Source organism: Protobothrops mucrosquamatus, unplaced genomic scaffold (assembly GCF_001527695.2).
Source record: "Protobothrops mucrosquamatus isolate PMUCROS unplaced genomic scaffold, P.Mucros_1.0 scaffold205, whole genome shotgun sequence".
Lineage (NCBI taxonomy): Eukaryota > Metazoa > Chordata > Lepidosauria > Squamata > Viperidae > Protobothrops > Protobothrops mucrosquamatus.
This window is the reverse complement of record NW_015386560.1, coordinates 250,298-272,861: the sequence shown is the minus strand read 5'-3', so window position 1 is coordinate 272,861 and position 22,564 is coordinate 250,298.

Here is a 22,564-nt window from a genome sequence, read left to right as displayed (position 1 = left end):
TATTCTTTTAAAAGAAATTCCAGCGAAAATACTTAGAGCGCGCAGAGACTATGCTTTTCTGGCACAGGAGTTGAAGAACAGACAAATAAATTTTAGATGGGACATACCGGTGGGCATAATTGTAACACTAGCTGGCAAACGCTACAGACTCAACTTGATCAACAAAGCTAAAGATTTTATGGCGTCTGTTTTACAATCAATTTATATCTTCTAGTGCCTTCTCCTCTTAAGATGAAGCTGCTTTGAGATGCCATCACTTGCCTTGAAATTACTTGTCTTGACATGCCATCACTTGCTTTGAAATTACTTGCCTTGAAATGCCATCATTTGCCATGAAATGCCACCACTTGCCTTGAAATTAATTGCCCTGAAATGGCACCTGGGCAACAGAAGGTGTCAAACAAATGTTTAGGTCAACGCATGTATAATGGTCAAGTAGATCCTGGAGACACATGTTTCAGAGGCAACTCAAACATTTTAAGGAATGCAGAAAATGATGAATGTGTGGCAAAGTGTGAAGAGGGAATCACACATTACAGCCTTTTACTTTCAACAGGAGAAATAACACATGATGGGATGGATGCCTCAAGTGACTTAATAGCTGTGAAATCTGGGAACTAAAGGGGTCATCTGGAGCTCACAGCTGTTATATCTGCTTGAGGATCATACAAATTGCATTATGTGCACTTCAGAGCAGGCAGGCAAAGTCAAGCCAACTTTATAATAGGCGCAAATTCAGTGTTCATAAAATGTTCCAGTAAGCAACTAACAGCCACCATCCATCTTCACAAACCTTCCTCAGGACTGTTCCTTTAAGGGATGTGCCTCCAGTCTGCTTGGCCTCTCCTCCCCTAGTGTAGCCTGATCCCCAAGATGAGCCCAAGTGCCTTTCATAGCCTCTGGACCCAAAAGAAATGGGCCTTGAAATTCAAGAGACCAAGTGCCAGGGGTGGATGAATTAAAGCACAAAGTGGTCAAGGCAATTCCTTCCTCTCTTTCACAATATGCATCCATCCATTTATATAGACAGACAACCATTAAGCAAAACCATTCCACAAGATAATGGAAGCCTTTTTGCAAGCCTAATTACTGTGCATAAGGAGATAGGAGTTTTAAAAAAGATATGAGCAATAGAAAGGAGTTGTTACTCATTCCTTCATCAGTCACAGACAGCTATCATCCTGCTTTTCCCAAAGAGCAATCAAGCTGAAAAAATTGGCTCTGAGGTGCAGCCTTTTGCGCAGGACCAGGGCTGGGTAGGGAGGTTTCCTCTGGCCCAGCCATTCTCTAATTCTGGGTGGCCAGGAAAAATAAATGAATTGTAGGCAGACTATGGTACCCAGTTGTTTTCTCTATACAATGTTTTCCTCCCATGAAACACCCATGAAAGATAGCTGGAATACTTACTGCCTTACCTAAAATCAGGTTGGACAAATACTGTTGCTTGCTAACTTTCAAAGACACTCTTCCCACACAGCTCTCAAAGATCTACTTTCAACTTGAGATTTTCTGGAAGCATTTCTCACACTTTCTGCAACTGGGGACCACAAAATAAACACTCAGAAAGTGCTGGAGCCATCCAGTAGACAAAGACCTCCGTCTTTAAATACATGGGAGTTCACATTTTTTTGAGAATCAGATAGTTATAGTTGTATTTATTTATTTATTTATTATTTTATTTATTATTTATTAATTTAATTTGTACCCCGCCCTTCTCCTCATGGGACTCAGGGCGGCTAACAGCCTCATAAAAACCACAATACAAATACAATGATATCTATTAAAAACCGAATTAAAAGGAAATATTTAACCGAATTAAAAGGAAATATTTGCATATGCCTTCCCTTCCCCTCCATTTTTAAAGATCCTTTTAAATTAAATTTAAACTAACCGCTCCTAAAAAAATACAGAAATCCAATATTTATTTACCATTTGAATTATGTTATGCATCTCATGCCATAATAATAACAACAACCATGAGCATTAGGGTGTTTATAAAATGTTCTTCAACAAAAACCTCTTTGGGGCTAGAGTTGAGAGGATCATCAGTCTGAAATCCTGTTTTCAGAAAGTCGGTGTTGTATTTCCTATTCACACTTTTCTTTTTGGATTACTTCTGAAAGATCACAGTTCAACTTAGCACAGTACTTGTCTGTTCACAGTCAGTATTTACTCTCAAGATCCGTTCACTGTTGTCAAAAGTTGTCAATATTCTGAATTTTAGTTCTGCCATTGCTCCTTGCATCCTACAGAGAACTCATTTTCAGTCACTGATTCATGGTGAACATAGGAAGAAGGAAGCTGAGGGGAAAGCAGGCTGATGATAAACATGGGAAAGTTGCAACAGACAATGGGTTGACCTCTGTGGTCTTCAGAGCACAGTTAAAAATCACTGTCCTTGGGGACAGAATCTGACATTTCACTCAGTTATGGCTTCTGTGATGTTCAGGCACCTGAGAGAAGTGCTTGAGCCCTAAATAATGGAACAGATGTGCTAGTTTCCCTCAGGACACTTTCTCTTTGTCACGTTTCAACTCCTAACTCAGCATGCAAAGCCTCTTCTCTATCATTGGCGGGGGAGGAGAGAAGGTGAGGGGAGAAGCAGGGATTTCAAATAAAATATTAGAAAAGAATGTATTAATGATTGAATACTCTTGAACTGATTGCAGGTAGCTCAAGTAAGACTATAATCTAATGGCAGTATTAGGGAAAGTTCACCAAGAGCACACTAGCCCAATGTCTTCAAGATGACTTGGAGAACAGAATTCCCAGAATTCTCATCCAACATGGCTGAGGTGGGCAGGAGGTGGGAGGACTGGACTAAAAGACTAAAAGTAGTCCTCAACTTAAACCGTTCTTTTAAAGTTACATTAGCACTGAAAAAAAAATAGTTTTTCACAATTAGGACCACTGCAGCACCTCCAACATCACATGATGAAAAAATTGTTGCTTGGCAACTGGCTCATATTTATGACAGTTGCAGGATGTCGGGGTCATGTGACCACCTTTTGTGACTTTCTGTCAAGTAAAGTCAGTGGGGAAGCCAGATTCACTTAAGAACTGTGTTACTAACTTAACAACTGGCAAGAAAGGTCTCAACACGGGGCAAAACCTGTCTTGTTTAGCAACCTAAACTTTGAGCTAAGTTGCAGTTGTAAGTCGAAGACTACCTGTACTTGTGATGGTGACTCAGCCTCTTAGCTTAATCTCCCTTGTAAGGCTGCTGTAAGGATAAAGTAGGACTCCCCACCCTTTCTGACTTGACAAAGGATGGGATTAAAAGAAAGACAAATAAACACAAGGCAATCTACCAAAGGTGACCATGTCGTTAGACTTCTGGCATCTCCATAGTCAAGATGAGAACCTGTCATTTTGAGGGAATGACTTGTGATGGTGGGACAAGCTCCTCCCATGCCTTTTAGACCAGCTGCTTTACAGAAAATAAGGCCAGCAGCTCAGGCAAGATAGGCAGATATTCAAGAGGGGAGCCTGGAAGTTCATACAAACATCCTTATGGTCAGAAATATCCTCAGGATGTGGTCCAAACAGTCAAGAAGGAAGTCTTGATGGTGTAATCAAAGCACTACCTGGTTTTTATGTGCATCACACATAAAAAACAGGCAGGGCTTTGATCCCATAGCCACCATCTTTTTTTTTTTACCACACCTTGTGGACATCCCCAATTACCGTGTTTCCCCCAAAATAAGACCAGGTCTTATATTAATTTTTGCTCCACAAGATGCATTAGCGCTTATTTTCTGGCTAGGGACTATATTCAGGGAAATATGGTACTAAATGTATCCGTCTGGCTGATGATCTTATCTGGGGCTTATTTGGGGGCCGGGGGTTATATTACAAGCGTCATGCTAGGGCTTATTTTCTGGTTGGGTCTTATTTTCGGGGAAACATGATATGGGTCAAGCTATGCAAGAAGGATCAAAGAAGAGACTAGACATTCACCTGTCTGAGATGGTATAGGTTCTCCTGCTTGAGCAGGGGGCTGGACTAGAAGACCTCCAAGGTCCCTTCCAGCTCTATTCTATTCTATTCTATTCTATTCTATTCTATTCTATTCTATTCTATTCTATTCTATTCTATTCTATTCTATTCTATTCTATTCTATTTTATTCTATTCTATTCTATTCATATGGGAAACATTGACAGGTATTCTTCTCCTAGCTCCTAGAGCAGGATTTCCCAGTTGTCCTGCTCATATTTCTTGCCTGTCTTCTCACTTTTCCAAAGCGATGGTAGTTCCAGGCATTTCATTACAGCAAATGACTCCAAGGCAGGAGGAGGGAACAGAAGCAGAGGAGGACATGCAGTGATTAACACAGCCATCCTCTCAAAGCATCTTCAGTACAAAAAAAATATGATTTTATGCTTGCATTGAAGGGAAGGCAATCAATTGTTTTACTGATGTCAAAAATGAGATCCTAAGGATGGAGCTGAGACCATAAATCATAAGCCCTGTAGGGACAGAAGAGGCTACAGAACCTGAAGCAGCAGCTCTAAAGCTTCTTTAATGCTTTGCGTAGGAAGCAGTGAATTTATTGTATTTGAAAATAGTTGATTGAAACACACTAGTAAGTTGTACTCTGGTTCCTTATGAACAATGATAACTTTAAAACTCTATGCGTAGGAGTGTGCATATTTAAGAGTCAGAGGCATCAAGCATAATTCTGCGCAAAGAATACTGAGTCTTTAAAATCTGTGGTTCCCCCAGTGCTCCTGCAGCATTGCAAATAATTCCCTTGGAAAAATCCACTTTTTTTTCCAACCCTCTACCACATAGCCGGAAGCAGCACCCTTGTCTTTGTGCCCGGTGGTTACAATTGTTGCCAGTAAACTGGAGAGTTAGCTTTGGTCCATCATATTATGACATGATACATAACACATAACACCCTATAACATTATACTGTAATATTTTGGCCAGTCAATCTCTCTCAGCCCAACTCACCTCATAGGGTGGTTGTTGGGAGGAAAATAGGAGGAGGAAGGTGTGTTGGATATGTTTTCCGCCTAGAGCTATTTGTAAAAATAATAAAGGTGCAGTACAAATAAAAAAGAAAATATACCGATCTGCTGAAAGCAGCTTTCAAACCTCTCTTGGTTGGAATATTTAGGAGGGCAAGTAGAGCAGGAGATTGCCTGCTTCCCCAACAGGTTGCTGTGCTGCAAAGTTTGTCAAGTGGAGGGTTCTTTGTCACAAAGCAATATTCAAATCAAAGCATATCAATATCGATACATTTCTTCTGTGGGGTAGTTTAAGAAGAATGTTGATTGGAGAAACAGCACAAGGGAGGGATGCCAAAGCAGCAGTTTACCTCAGTGTGAAAATCTCAATTCAATTTCCCACCCTTTGGTTGCTATTATATTTTTTAAACCAAAAGACTGCAGGAGAACCAATAATGGGTCTCCTGATGTCGAATCCAGCTATGCACAATCCCTCTGTTTCATCTTCAAAGTATACAGAGTAAAAGTTGTTTCCTTTTGCTGGTGGTTTTGGAATCAGGTTGTTGGGAGATTTTTTTTCTTCTGGAAAGCTCAGATAATGACATGCCAGACAAATGATGTACATATGAAATAGTATATAGTTTTACTGAAGTGTAGAGGGCACTGCAGAGTATCTGGAATTGCAGTGATATTAAGGAGTTATGGACACAGTATTTTATTTTCCATTCTTTCCAGCTTCTGTTGCCAGATTGTCCTGTGACCTTTTCTTCATCCAGATGGAAAACCTTTGTTCAAAGCATTTACGTGCAGACCTTGAGCTTCTGATTTCATTAACTACAGAATCAGTAAATGTAGATCAAATAACTGAAATCAGTGCAAGTAACTGATGAAGCTAGATAAAGGCCTGGGAACCCTAGTAAATAGAAGGTCCTTCTAAAGCTGAAGGACCATTAAGGCTGGCATTTTATGGCTCTCCTTAGAGTCTCCTGCCAATTTCTCTTTTCTACTACTACTACTACTACTACTACTACTACTACTACTACTACTACTACTACTACCACCACTTAAGTAGTACCTTTCTTTTCCCCAAAGTATGTGGCACTCAAGCGACTGATGCCATTTGAAGGCAGGAGTCTTGTGGAAACTCTATTTGGAAGGGGGATAAAACAAGCTACCCTTCCCACAACTTCTCCAAACCCACAGAATTAAACAGAAAATCCCAGCTCAACTCACATGAATAACATGACTGTCCTTGCATGGTCCGATCCACTGTGGTTCTTTGCCCCTCCCCAATTGTTAAATGTGATGACAGTCACCAAGATTGCCCATTTTTATTGATAATAAGACAAGAAAAACAAGAAACTCCACATTCCACCCAGACACAATTAAAATTTAGTGCCATCTAGGTTCTAAGTTTTATCATGACATTATCCATGCAGGTACTAAAACTGAATAACAGAATAATTTATAATCCTTGCCTCCTGTTTATAGAGTGTTGCTGTTTTTCTCCAGCTAACATAACACTCCCCTTCCAATGGAAGAGTCAATCACTTGAAATTTACCTCATTATAAATTTGAAAAATTTCATTTTGTTCCTCTATGTTTTCCCCTTTCCTTTTCCCCATGCTCTTGCTGGAGGCAAGAGGTAATTGGCTGAAATGAAGCAAATGGGAATCAATAACTTACTAAAGAATCAGAAACTGCCTCTTACTTGCCTATGCTTTGAAATATGGCCTCATTTAACTTCCACCACTCAACAAGAAATAGATCTATGAGAATGATCCCAAACTGATGCTAATAATAGGCAAGCAGAAACACTTCCAACCACACTGGCTGATTTGGAGTGTCTCACCCAGGAGATAGAGAGAGAAAAGAAGAAAAGCATCAAATTAGTGTGTGCCACAATCTTTTCCCCACCTGCTCTGCTTTCTGTCACATCTTTCTCTTTACAATCAATAAAATAGTTAGGAATTACATGTTGATAAGGGGGGAAAAATCCCTGAAGCCTGAAGTGTTATGGCTAAATAGTAGAGGGTTGAATTTTTAATGTCTTAAAAGTCCTTAAGGCGAAATCATAAAACCAACTTGCAATGCATCTAAAAAGCCACAAAAATTAATTAAAATTTTAATATTTGGTCCACAAATGGGGAAACCGCAAAGATTCACAGACCAGCAGAAGGATAAACAGACATTTGTATCATAATTTCATTTATTATTTTGATATACCAGTTCTCGATGCCAAATAAACAAAATCTCTACAGAGGCTTGTCTTTTGGCATTGGAAATGCTGGTGAAAATAATGACAAAGATGAACACAGTACAGCTTTGAAATTTTTCACCCATAGTAAAATCTACAGACTCTGCTGCTATTAAATATGTATATAACAAGATCAATGAGATGGCTACATCACACACACACAAACAAAAAAAAAATCAGTAGGCTGTTCATAATTCATCCCCCTCAATCACACACATTAGATTGATTGAATTCTGATGTGTCTGATTGGAAGGAAATCAGCAGTTGTTGATACGTACAGATGAATGGATATTGTATGCTACATGTGTTCAGATGCTTTGGTTACAAAATCTAGAGTTGAGGACTGTTCTGGCAAGGAAAATGGTGATGAAGGCCTATTATCATCGTTTAGCTGCTGCTCATCAAAATGCTCCTCAGATCCTGCATTTGTTCCCGGTGTACCAAATGCAAATATATTTATTTAATCAACAACGTCAGAAAGAAAATAACTTCCCTTGAGTCTGTGAAAGCTAAGCTGAGAGGCAGCAGTTCTCACCACAGAGATGTCAGCCCAATGACCAGCCAGTGCTCTGCCTTCAAGGGCATGAAGGCCAGGCAGAGTTCACTGAAATCTGGGAAAACCAGGAGGTAGCAATCATAGGGCTTAAAATGCTGCCTATATTAAAGGATACTGTTCCTGCACCCTCCAACTGACAATCAGCTGTTCTTCCTAACTCCGTTCTAGTTAGCAATAAAGATTCTTCTTTCTTCTTCTTCTTTCTTCTAAGCTGGCAGAATTACATTCTAAACAATGCCTTAATACATCTGTGGCAAACATTTTCTGAATGGCAGAAGCCAAACAGAAGGGTCCGTTTAAAAACAGAGGTAGGACAAATGAAAGAAGATTAAGAAAGAACTTGGATTAATTAAGAGAAACACCTGTCTGGAGGAATGACTAATTGTATTTTATTTCTTAACAAAGGTCACTCCCATCATAATGGAACTTGGAAAATTTTGCCTGGGAGGCAGCAATTTTACTTGGCACATTGCTTGCAAGTAATTCTGAAGGAAAATGATAAATACAAAAGAATGGATAGAAGGGGATGATTTTCCCATCAGTGGTTTTCTCTCCTCTCTCTTCCATCCCCTCCCCCAATATTTCTCTGCATCTAAAAAAGAAAATTGCTACCTTGCAGAACTAATGAGCTATTAAACAGCATGAAATATACAAAAGGTTTTGCCCATCCTGATGCTGGGAGCCCAATTTACCAATGCAATGGATCCCCCTGGACCAATGCAGAGCTACAAATGGTAGTTGAAAGAATGCTAATGAAATGAAACATAGGGATGCTGGCATTTTTTTCTGCATAAATTATTAACACTTCAGGTTTGAATTGGTCCCTCAAGGCCAGAATCCCATTTGCTCTTTTCACAAGAAGGTATTGTATAGACATTTGGCTCTGGTCCTTATTTAAGAAAGCACAATGACAGGGACTGAATGCTGCAGAAGCTCACGTAGAGTTCAGTTTGAGCAAGAGCTGAGAACACCAAGAGTTAGTATTAAATTGTACGAAGAACTGGTGGAGCCTTTCTCCATTTGGTGCTCTTCAAATATCATGTTGGCTAGGAATTATAGAAGCTGTCATCCAACACATCTAAAGGTTGCTAACTTTGGGAGGGCTGACACAAACATCTGGAACAAGAAGGTGCCACTGGTCAGAAAATGTTGGCTTCCAATCTTACCTCTGCTCTGAATTGGTTAGGTATCCTTAGGCAAGACATTTTTTTTTCTAACAATAGCTGTTCCTCAAATTTGCAAAATGGGAAGAATAACCTGCTTAGTAGTTGAGGGGAAAGGTAGGGAGAGATCTGGCCCATTTTTTTTCAAATGGAATTAGATTAAGCCTTCAGCTTGGTGCATCTCAAATAGTTATTATGCAATGTATAAAAACATTTGGGGCAGTGTTTAATTTGCAAAAAATAATGTTATGGCTCAAAAATGTTTGCAAACATTGCTGGGAAAGGTTTCTCTCATAAAGCCTAGAATCATAGGGCTGGAAGGGACCTCAGAGGTCTTCTAGTCCCACGCCTGGCTTAAGGCAGGAGACATTATACCACTCAGGTCAAATGTTTGTCCAGTGTATTTTTGAAAACCTTCAGTAATGGAGCACCTACAACTCCAGGAGGCAAGTTATTCCATTGATTAATTGTTCTCACTGTCAGAAAATCTCTCCTTATTTCTAGGCTGGATTTCTCTTTAACAAGCTTCCACTCACTATTTCTAGTGTTTTGGAGAATAAGTCAGTCCCCTCTTCCCTGTGATAGCTTCTCAAGTATTGGAAGACAGTTATCATGTGTTCCCTATTGCTTTTAAAACAAATAAAGGAATGGATTTTGACAAAAGCTGAGCCTAAGAGAGAATGGTTATTTTGATTGCATAACAACATGAACCAATGAGAGATTTAAGGACCATATTCTGCACATTCTAGCTTTGCCTTTTCAGCACTGACTTCCTGTATTTGTGATACAGGCTGACTGCTGGCACTTGAATACTAAAAGAAGATGCATCAAAGGCCCTAACAGATGGCGCAACAGCTTCAGGGCTCAGGAAAAAAACCCACATTGGTTAAAATAAAAGTCTTAAGATTAATCAAATCAGTGCCCCAAGAATATTTATCTCTTGGGTACAGTACTTGCATTATAAATGGAAGAAGCATTTTTCAGAGGCCCATGCTGGGACAGTTCTTATTTTGTTTTGCTCAGAAGGCTTCCAGATGCCTTTTCCACCTCAAAGTGGCCCAGCTGAGATGAAAGGAATTTTAAACCCTGAAGAGTTGGCACAGGTAAGTTGTAACATTCATAAATTATAACAGACATAATAATTTCCTGTGCTTATTAAGTGGGCACATTCTGTCAGGAATTTGTGTATTTTAATGACTAGTGTTGTTTTGTTTTTCAACTTAAGTCTCTTTGCCATGGCTCTGAGGAATGAGAAGGAATGTGACCTCACCTAAACATATATTGATAATTTAGCACTCTCATATACTAATAAATAGTATAAATATTTACTGATAATTTTGTATTTCCTGAGAAGAAATGGCAAACTGAAGATGGACTGGATAAAAATGGAGCCAACAACCACATCTGAATGAAGACCTGGCAAGCAGATTAATTCTTCATAACTCCTTTCCAGATAAGGAGAGGACTTGAGATTGCCCAAAGTTGCTCCAGACAGCTGCTCCTTGTGAGGAGATTGCAAGACAGCAGTCTTCAGCAGGTTTAGTGATCTGGGAGATGAGGAAAAACCATCTCCACTCAAATGCAATCAGCACTTTTAAAAGGACACAAGCTTCACATCCAAAATTGACACAATGAAGCTCATGCTTTCAAGTAACTGGTTAAGACTATGTTAAGAAAATATTTATTTATGGAATTGTTCTGTTCTGTTGGATTCTGTCCCAAAAATACAATGGCGGTATTGGTATAAGTAAGGAAAATTGTCAGAGCAATGAATAAATGCTTAATAAAAACACTGTGGTTATTTCTTCTCTGCCCATTTATATATCTGAGCAGCTGAGAACAGGAAGACAAGGAAATGTAAACAATAAATAAATAAACATTTCCAAACCTTTGGCTAAGCTTAATTTTGATTACGAATGAAGGCAAATATACACCTCAGGATAATATTGCAGAATCCAATCTGGGTTGGTCACCGGGACCAATTTTGATTAATTTATTATTAATATATACCATACATATTTAGAAGGGGCGTTGTCTTACCTGAACGCCTTTTCTCAGCACGGAGATGGAGAATCCACCATTGGGTAGTAGACTGTATTCCTGCCCAATCAGATCAAGTCAGCCAAAGTTGCCACGCCCGTCCTGGACCGTTGATCTCCAGTCTTTGACGCGAGCGTAGCCATTGACTGACAGCAAGACGTTGTGGCTCACTAAACTAACTAGCCCTATGCTTATACAAAATGTACAAGGGTGGGAGGTGGATTCTCCATCTCCGTGCTGAGAAAAGGCGTTCAGGTAAGACAACGCCCCTTCTCCAGCACTTGAGATGGAGAATCCACCATTGGGACATACCAAAGCCTACTGTCCCTGAGGGTGGGTAGTAGACTGGTCCCGAGTGGCACTTTGGTGTAAAACCTGTTGGAGAACTCTCCTACCGAATGAAGCCTCAGCAGAGGCAAACTTATCAATTTTATAGTGCCTAATGAAGGGAGATGGCGAAGCCCAAGTGGCTGCCCTGCAAACTTCCTCGATGGAAGCTTGAGTGGCCCATGCCGCCGAAGTAGCCGCGCTCCGTGTGGAGTGGGCGGTCACACCCCACGGAACCGGCAACGACTCAGCTTTGTAAGCTCCGGCGATGCATGCCTTTATCCATCTCCCAACAGTGGAAGAGGACACTTTCCGACCCTTGGTGGATGCGTGGAAAGATACAAAGAGGGCTTCCGATTTCCGGAACTCCGCAGTCCGTGAAATATAATATTTAAGGGCTCTGCGGACATCCAAACAATGCCATTGTCGCTCCAACCCATGCGACGGGTTGGGGCAGAAATCAGGCAGCACTATCTCCTGTGACCTATGGAATAGGGAATTAACCTTCGGAACGAAGGTAGGGTCCAACCGAAGGATAACCCTATCCTGTTGGAAAATACACAAGTCGTCCCGCACTGAAAGTGCCGCCAGTTCCGAAATACGACGAGCAGAGGTGACAGCCACCAGGAAGGCCACTTTGTGGGACAGGGAACGAATGTCACATGTCCTGAGGGGTTCAAAGGGAGACTTAGTGATAGCCCGAAGCACCCTTGACAACTCCCACGAGGGGTATCTGTGTACCACAGGAGGATTTTTGTTGGAGGCCCCCTTAAGGAACGACCTTACCAAGGGATGATGACCCAGTGATTCAGCAGAATCGCATGAGAGAACCGTAGACAAGGCGGCGACTTGTCTGCGAAGGGTATTAGGGGCTAAACCTTTGTCCAAACCGTCCAATAAATAATCCAAGATAATTGGGACCGTAAGTGCCGAAAGTGACAACTTTCGCCCGGAACACCAGGATTGGAAATTTTTCCACGTGGCCTCATAGATGCGGTTCGTGGATGGACGGCGAGATGCCTGAATAATATTTATAACCCCTTGTGAGCAGCTTTCCCCAGTTAAGATCGAGCGCTCAAGTGCCAGACGGCTAACTGGAGCCACTGGGGCTCGGGATGCAGAATTGGACCTTGGTTGAGGGAAATCTGATCCGACGGAATCCGCCAAGGTTCGCTGATTGAGAGATTCATCAGATCTGCGAACCAAGGCCTCCGAGGCCAAAAGGGGGCCACCAGGAGAACCTCCGCTCGCTCCTGAAGAATCTTGCGGATTACCGCTGGCAGAATTGGCAAAGGGGGAAATGCGTAAAGCAAGCCCTGCGGCCAAGGACTCCGAAGGGCATCCGTCCATTCCGCCCCCACCGTCAGAAAACGGGAGAAAAAACGCTGTAGATGGGCATTGCACGGGGATGCGAAGAGGTCCACTAGAGGAAGACCGAAACGGTGGCAAATTTCTTTGAAGATCCTCGGGTGGAGTCTCCACTCCGCGTGATCTATCGTCGATCTGCTCAGAAGATCGGCCTGTGTGTTCGCAACCCCCGAAATATGGTCTGCCGTGATAGACGCCAGATTGTGTTCCGCCCAGAGACCCAACGAAAGAGCTTCGGACAGCAGGCTCTGAGATCGGGTTCCCCCTTGGCGATTTATATGTGCCTTGGCTGCCACATTGTCCGTGAGGACCAGTACGTGTCGCCGTGCTACTAGATGGCGAAAATGGCGAAGCGCTAGATGGATGGCCCTCAACTCTAGCCAATTTATATTGTGCCGCAGATCTGATGCGGACCAACGGCCCTGTACCCAGTGAGACTGAATGTGAGCCCCCCAACCGAACAGGCTGGCGTCGGTCGTGAGAACAATCCTGTCTGGTTCCTTGAAACACAACCCTCTGAGAACGGCTGGTGACAGCCACCAGCTGAGAGAGCGTAGCACGTGGTGAGGGAGAACCACTCTGTTGAGAGAGGCACTGAGGTTCCGTCTCTGAAACGGAAGCATGAACCGTTGTAGTTCCCTGGCGTGGAGCCGTGACCAGGGTACTATCGCTATAGCTGAAATCATTTTCCCTAACAACTGGGAGAGACTGACTAACGTCGCCGACCGACTGCTGCGAAGTCGAAGAATCGACTCCCGTATGCCGTCCCTGCGATCTTGAGAGAGATACACCCGGCATTCCAAGGTGTCTATGACGGCTCCCAGGTGTAAGAGCCTCGTTGTGGGGGTTAAGTGGCTCTTGTGAAAATTCACCGAAAATCCGTGGTCCTGGAGCAATTTTATCACCATTTTGAGGTCCGTCAATGCTGTCTGGACGGACGAAGACTGAATCAAAATGTCGTCCAGATAATAGTGGACTCTGACTGGTATCAATCGTAAATGTGCTGCCAGGACCGCCAAGACTTTGGTGAATACTCTGGGAGCTGACGAGAGGCCAAAGGGGAGCGCCCTGTACTGGAAGTGACTCCCTTTGTATGCAAACCGTAGAAACCGTCAATGGATCAGAGAGATAGGGATATGAAGGTACGCCTCCGTGAGGTCGATAGACATCAGGAGGTCCCCTTTTCTGACGCTTCCCAAGATGGAACGGAGCGTTTGCATCTTGAATTTGTGGTAAGCTATATGGAAATTCAAGTACTTTAGATCTAGAATAGCCCTCCATCCCCCTGACGCTTTTGGGACGACAAAGAGGATGGAGTAAAATCCTTGACCTCTCTGATCCAGCGGTATGGGTTCTATGGCCCTTATGTGAAGCAGATGATGGATAGCCTCGTCCATCAGTCTTTGTTTTGTGCGGTTTCGGGGGTATGGACAGGATAGGAACCGATTTGGGGGGTAGGAGACAAATTCCAAATGTAGACCATGTCGGATAGTGTTGATTACCCACGTATCCGTGGTGGTAGTCTCCCAACGGTGGGCAAACAGAGAGAGTCTGCCCCCTATGGGAGGTGCCGTCGAAGAGTCACCTGGAACGGCGGAAAGGTCTATTGTTCCCTCGAAAGGGCCGTTTCCCCTGAGGTTGTTGTCTGGGACCGGGATTTTGCCTGTCAGGCTGTCTATCCTGCCTGTCTTGTCTGGGTGGGAAGGAACGAAAGGGCTGTGAATAATTGTATCTTGGTCCCCCCCGAAAGGACTGCTTTCACTGAAAAAACCCAGCCCTCTTGTTCGGTCGTTTGAGCAGGTCTTTAAGGACCTTGCGTTTGTCCTTGTTCTCTGTTAGGTAAGGATTCAGAGAATCCCCAAATAATTTAGAACCCTGATAGGGAGCTGCTGCCAATTTCCATTTGGACTTGGCATCCGCTTGCCAATTCTTAAGCCAGAGCATACGTCTTCCAGTAATGCTTGACGCCATAGCTCTGGAAGAAAACCTAGCGGCCTGCAAAGATGCGTCCGACGCATATTCAGTGGCTGCTACCATTTTGCTGAGATCCAAGTGCGTACGGACGTCCTCTACTGGGACCCGGGCTTGGAGTTCCCGGAGCCAGGTGAGGGCGGCCCTGCTGAAAAAGGAAGCCGAAGTTGCGGTCCTGATCGCCCAGGCGGCCGCCTGGTGCGTTCTTTTGTAGGTGGACTTGCACTTGCGATCCTCAGCCTTAAGGGCCTCTGAAAACTCCCCGGATATGGCTGTGGCCGACACCAGAGGTCCTAAAGGTTCGTCCACGTCCGGAATCTCCAAGGCCTCCTCCAGTTCCTTGGCAACATTATACAGTTTTTTATCCGTGTTACCTGGTAAAGGAAGCGAAGCCGGAGAGGACCACTGTTTTTTGATTGCAGTCAGAAACAGGGAAGGACAGGGAATGCGGTGTTGTGTGGCAACGGGTTCTACATAAACTGGAGCCGCCTCCGGATCTGGAAGAACGGGAGCCTCTGTTGATGAGGATCCCTGTCCTAGATGAGCCATGGAAGTGGCCTTACGCAGTATGGTGACAAAGAAAGGATTAAATAAGCCTGTAAATGAAGGAACCTCTGGAGGAACGTCTTCCTCCTCAGACATTTGAATTTCCTGGCCAGGGGGAGGTTGGTTAAGGTATGAGTCCTCAGAAACAACAGACCCAGAAGGAGAAGATGGGACATAATGAGCCTCCACCTCCGGTTGGGGAATAGGAGTGGGAAAAGATGATATTGGTCTAGCGGCCCTAGCCCTGGCGTCAAGGGCACGGTCAACCGCCTGTGCGATTAATAGCGCCAGTCGCTCTTCCGAAGGAAAAGGCGTCGGTTCAGCCGGGCAAGCCCCGCTGCAGTAGGTGTAAATGTGGCCTCCGGAAACCCCTGCGCTGCCCTAGACGTAGAAGGCTGGGTAGCTGGGGGAACCTCCTCCATCCTGCCCTGCGCGGGGGAAGGGAAACAATCCCCACTCGACCAGACACCCCTGGGAGAAGTTGACACCCCAAGGGGTAATTCTAAGTTTAACCCCGCAGACTCAGGTGTCTCCAGCCTAGCTCTCTTCTGTGCTTTGGAGAACTCTTTTTCCAAGGCTTGGTGCCTCCTGGTAGCTTGTTTATCAGTCTGTTTAGACGGTTTGGTGGTAGAACGGCTCTTATGGGTCGCTTTACCAGTGCCTTCCGGACCAGGATTACCCGATTAGGAAGGCAGGGCACTCATTGAGGAAAGAGAAGTTTCCTCCATTTTCCTATAACCTTGAAACACAATAGGGGGTTCCTGTTATCAGGAAAATGCCAAACCCTGGGTAAGGACAGACGGACTACAGGGACGCCTGGAACCCAGGTATAATTCCCGGTTGGATAAGGACAGGTACACTGCTGGGGCACCTGGAATCCAAGGGAGATATTACGTACGAATAAGGACAGACACACTACAAGGGGAGCCTGGAATTCATACTTAAAACCCTGTGGATAAGGACAGACACGCTAATGGGGGTGTCTGGAATCCCAGTATAGTCCCAATTAGACAATGCCAAATCAAAGAACCAGGAGACACCAAATCTAAAAAGCAATGAGCAAATTGTAGTCCAAAGATACTGAAAAGGAACAAGGGAAGAGAACTGACTCTATATGCAAATTTCAAGAGTACAAAATGGCGGCCGTTCTAAAATGGCGGCCTACCTTGCTACAGATAGTTGTAATTCCAATATTACCGCAATTAGAATGAAGGGAAACTATCTGGCAACGGGTATGTTAAGAATAACCCTAACAAAATTATCTTGTTTTGTCAAATTTGTGATTTGATAGCAGCTGTGCAAACTGCGGCCTCAAAATGGCCGTCGCGGGCGAGCCAAGGACCACGAGGCTCAAGATGGCGCTCCTCCGACACAGGCAGGGCCGGGGAAACTGTTTCCCCCCCCTCACACTCTGAGGAGCCTCCGCACACCGACAAGCAAAGAAGGGAGGAATCGGAGCAAAATAAACTATTTCTCAGTCCCCGATAGCCGGCCGAAAACACCGATCGTAGTGGAGGCCAAACGCGCGCGCGCACCTCCGTGATCGAAAAATAAAACTCACAACAACCGGCCACGAGGACTGCAGCCGCAGCCCCGTGAAGGAAAAAACGATGTCGGAGTCAATCCAGGGGCCTCCCCCCCTTCCCGACGCGATACACGCGCCCGAGTCAACGGAGCCGCAGCCGCGGGCTCCGTGAGGCTTGTGTATGAGGAAAAACAAACAGCCGTTGTCTTCCTAACGGATCGAAGGCCGGATTGAGCAATGCGAAAACTGCCTCCCGGGGCCTGTCTTCACCCGTTTAACCAGCCTACGGAGCTGCAGCCGCAAGCTCCGTTAGGCTTGTGGTATTTGGAGACCAACAGCCGTTGGCCTCCTGTCGGGGGAAAGAAACAACCCCGTTCGATTCCCTGCAAGGCCCAATCCTATCTGACTAATCAGATTTGAGACTAACAGCCGTTAGTCTCTTTGAGAAATACCCACAGGGATTGTTGAGAGGAAACCAAATTAAGTGCAAGCACAGATTAAATTTTTTAATTTTAAATTGGGAAAGGGAATGGAAATCCACCAATGACTGTACCTGCCTAGAGCCAAACTTGCAACGTCTGTCCTGGGCAAGATCAAGTCAAAGACTGGGGATCAACGGTCCAGGACGGGCGTGGCAACTTTGGCTGACTTGATCTGATTGGGCAGGAATACAGTCTACTACCCAATGGTGGATTCTCCATCTCAAGTGCTGGAGAATAAAAGGAATACTACAGGCAACTTACAATAAATAAGTCTAGCCAATTAAAAACAACAAAAGTGCAAAACAACATTGAAATAGCTAAAGTAGCAGCAGAGCGAAAGCAAAGATCGGAATCTAGCAAATATTGCTAAATAATTTTCACTTTGGTCATATGATCCTACAGGGCTGAAGTATTTGAAAGAGAAAAGTGAAATGCCTTTTCTTAGCTGTTACTTCTAAATGCTAGCTAAATAAAGCATGAGAGTCCATTCTTAGTGGTTCAACTAGTCTTTGGGAATACCCTTATTTCTCTTTCTCCATTGCCAAATAGAGATTTAAAACCATATGTCACACTTCATGCTACATTGCTCAGCACTGTAAATATCAACTTTCCAGAAACTCAAGCTTGCATTCAGTAATTCCCAGGGTTGATACAGCTAGATACATTGCTTAACTGTAGATGAGAAAGAACTCCTATGTATGCAGAAGATCTGCATGCACTGGAATATAGAATCAAACAGAATATATGTGTCAGCAGCCCAACCATGCATACAGATTTCCTTATGATTGTAGAGGAAACCACAGACATGGGCATTGCCAGACATATTTTGTCTGAGCTTAAATCATAAAAGAAAATAGAGTAAAAATAAACTGAGAAATAAGATAAGATAAGATAACATAAGATAAGATAACCTTTATTGTCATTTTTTTACTGTGGGCACAATGGCACACATCAAAAATGAAATTTAGTTGCCCGGTCTCAAAGTGAAACACATACATGACACACACACACAGAAGAGCAGTCTTCTGCTTCAGTCAACATTTTAACGTTCATACACCTATAATGCACTATTAATTTTCAGGGCTTAAAACAGTGGTGGCGAACCTATGGCACGGGTGCCAGAGGCAGCACTCAGAGCCCTCTCTGTGGGCACGCGCACCGTCGCCCCAGTCCTAGACCTTCAGCTGGGTTTTATAAAACCTTTTCACTTTAGGCCTCCGCCACCGTGTGCAAAAAAAAAAAAAGGTTCAATCAGTCAATTTCAACTTCTCGCGGGGAAAAAAAAGATCTTGCAAAGTTGGAATTGATTGATTGAACTTTTTAGTCCCACCCAGTCTGCCGTTACCACCACGGCCATGCCCACCCAATGGGCCATGCCCACCCAATGGGCCACACCCACCCAATGGGCCACACCCACCCGGCACTCGATGATGCATAAGTGGGTTTTGGGTTGCAGTTTGGGCACTCAGTCTCTAAAAGGTTCGCCATCACTGGCTTAGAACATTACATTTTATTTAACTCCCCTCCCCAACAGTGTCAAGGATATTCTGTGATTTAATAGGACTGAAAGATTTCAGTCAAGAATGAAAGGTCATGCAGACTGAACCACAAAATAGATTAATATGAAAACAACCATTCAGTTTAACAGAAAAAATATTAAAAGGTGTTTAAAGACATAGGTTGAATGCAGATATCACGACCACTTCATGTTTGAATTATCAAGTGCAAAAAGCATAGTCCAGTTGGAGTACCCAGTTTGGAACATGAGTTTATCTATTCACATGTTTTGGGTTGTTTATTCTTGTTTGTATCTGTGTAGAAAGGAATCTAATTATTAAAATTAAGTCACAGCAACCAAATAACTTGATTGTGAGAGATGCAAATTTCCATGTGATGATATCATAAAGGAGAAACATTTCAGATCATTTATCTACAGCAGACCTGTAAAATAGATTAGGGGTAAAATGATATTACACTGAAGAAAAGTTTCAATGTGGAAGTCTATTACTTGTTTTGTATGGTCTCAGGGTTCTGGACACAGAAAAATAGAATTAATCTCTAAGGTATCACATTTTAGAAATACATACAAAATAGAATGATTCCACACTAAAAGTAGATGCCTGGGAATCGATCAGCTCTGTAATCACTGTTCTCAAGGAAGTCTGCAGTGTTTCCTGTCAAGAATGTTTGAAATTGGACCCCAAGTAGATGAAAGTATTGTGAAGGCTATTTAGATAATAGATGTGCTCACTACATGTTTGGTCATAATTCTTGATAGGAATGATAACCCCGTTGGTCTCCTTCCATGTTTATGAACTATATGAACTATATAATCCTCCAGTTTACGTCTGAACATGCTATGGCAGTCTTCTCTACAATGGGTGCCACCTAATTATTTGGAACTTCAGTTCCCATGATTCCAAGCCACCACATCTAGTGGAATGTGTAAGCTTTCTTTTCTTTTCGCTGAGGGCTCGTTTCCTTTGGGGACACATGGAACATAAAGCAGGAGGATGGATAACATGCCCATCCACACTTGACACACCCTTTTCTTTTTCAGACCTCTCCTTGTTCTTACACCCAAATGAAATTTAGAGGACTGAAATGAGCCCAAGGGAGCCTGCAGCCTCAATTCTGCACTGCAGAAGGTTCTGCCTTCTTGGGAAATTCTTTTCAGTGTTTGCATATGAACAATGTCTTTTCCGCTTCACCTGAGCACAGCTATTAAAATGGCCTCCCTGGGGGAAAATGACTGGCTAAATCATATATGAGATAAAGTTACAAAATGTTACAACTTATTCCATGCTGTCCGGTTTCAAAATTCTTCAGCACTGAGGCACCCAGTTGGCTCAACCATTGCATTACTCGATACACATCTTTCCATCAGATCTGGGTGCAGCCCTGAAAGCAGGATTTTAAGCTTTAAATGCAACCATCTGCTCAACAGAAAAGAATCAAGCAGTGAGAGAAGGAACTGGAAAGATGAAAAGCCAATCCGGCTTGATTTAATCCATTAAATAGAGTTGTTTTAACAACAGCTTGGGATTTCGGTTATAAAAAGATGCTTGATAGAATGTTATAAAAATTAAGAACAAAAATCAGACAGTTGCTTGCCTATGCATTGCATTCAGAGGAGAGAAGCTCCTAGCTTTGGGCAAACATGTTACAATACATACTGAAAGAGACAATTCAGAGCTTCCATATGTCCTTTTTCGTGGAGGATTAAATTTGCAGTTATACCTTAGGAAATGTTTAAGAACAATGTTCCACTGCCTTTGGTGTGATAATAGAGTTGGAATATACATTCTATTTAAAAAGAACAGACACAATTGGGAGGAAAGAGGAACTGTTAGAAGAATTTCACTCTTGCTTAGAAACCCAGGTGAATGAATTTGGCAGTACTATAGAGAACATCTGGATTAAAAATAGATGGAGGAACAAATAAAAGCAATATTGTTGTTGCCATTTAATGCTGACCAACCAATCAAGAAAAACAAATATTGAAATGCTTCCAAAAGCAAAGTCAACATTTTCCAATGATAAGTAATACTGATGTGGGATTTAACTAATCCCAAATTTGTTGGAAGACAAACTCTGCCCAGCATAATCCTTTCAACTTTCTCCTTCAGAGGGTGGAGAAAGGATCAAGTGAATTGACCATTCTTGGCTGAATATTAACTGGCATAGAAAATTGTGGGCTCATTCGCCCCTCTCAAAATAAGCTTTATCTACTGTGCTAAGAAATATCTAGATGCACAATAGCTTTGACAGCTCTTTGGTTTGAATTCCTCTGTAAACTGACTTTTCTGATCACCCAAGCAGACATGTGGAGGTGGGGGAATATAAGGGAGAAGTTTGATATCCATTTTCTATTGTGCTGCCATTTCAAGGTCATCTAGGTCAGTGCGCCCCAATATTTTGAGCACCAGGGATCGGTTCTGTAAAGAGAGGTTTTTCCGTGGACCGAAGGAGTGGTGGTTTCATATGCTGCCTGCATCCCGTGGATGGGGCTTTGCTTGTTTGCATGGCCCGGTTTCTGGCATGCCACAGACCAGTGCCAGTCCACGGACTTGGGTTTGGGGGCCCCTGATCTAGGTTACTACAGGCTGGAATTTCTGATGTAGGGAGATTACAGAAAAATGCCTGCCTGGACAAGTCCCTGCAGTTTCCTTGGCAAGATTTCAGAAGTGCTTTGCCCTTGCCTTCTTCCTAGGCTGAGAGAGCATGACTGGCTCAGAGTCACCCAGCTGGCCTTGTGCTTAAGGTAGAACTAGAATTTATGGTCTCCCATTTCTAGCCTGGTGCCTTAACACTACTCCAAGCTATCATATTAAGTTGTGGCAGGGCAGCAATACAGCCTGGCAGAACTGGTGATGCACAGAAAAGGTAGCCTGTGAGGAGAGTGCAATTTATGACTCAAAGACAGAAATAAAGCACATTATTATGGTCATGAGGAAAAGCTCTTAGTTGAGGAAGTAGAAGTATCACAAATCTTGTGGAAAGTAATTAAGTCAGGCTGCTTTTGTTTTCTTTAAAAACATTAAAGCTAGTATAGGAATATAATCAAACATGTATCTCGGATGACTAAAAAGTCTATTTTAATAAACTCACAGCAAAGATAACTGGGATTCTTGGCATAAGAAGTTAATAGGAAAAGAGCTCAAGATGGGTGAGAGTTCCTTTAAAAAGTGAGAAAATGGAAGGCAACAGAAAGAAGTCAATGTGGCAACACAAAAAGGCTACTAAAGACCTAAAAAAAGGATATAGAGGAGGTGAAAAGAAAGACAAAAGGAGTTGAGAACTGCAGAAATTGTATCTGGAATGCTAAAGTTAAGAATGAGCTGAGGTTGGCAAAGGAAGCAAGGAACAGCAAAAAAAAAAAAAGGCTTCAAAATTCAGAGAAGAAAAAAATAATTACTATATCGGTTTCTCCGTAAAAGATGGCAAAATGTTAACAGGCCACAAAGAAAAGGCAAAGCTGCTAAATCTTTTTCCGACAAGAGTCTATGTGTTTCACTAGGCAGCTGGGAAGAGTAAAAGAAAGCAGCAGGATTAAAACTTGAGGTGATATGAAAGGTTGGTAAAGAGCACCCAAAATGATCAAGGGACTAAAAATAAAATCCTCTGAAGAAAGATGGGAGGAATTGGGAATATTTTGCTTCTGAAATACCCGAAAGAGGATCACACAGAAAAAGATAAAGATCTGTTTTCCATTACTTCCAGGTTGTTGAACACAGAATAATGGTTCTAAGATACAGAAAAGCACATTCTAATGGAATGCTATGAAAAAAATGTCCTAGCAGCAAAAGCAGTTTGACAATGAAATGAATTACTCATAGATAATGGATTCTCCTTCAAGGTGTTCAGATAGAG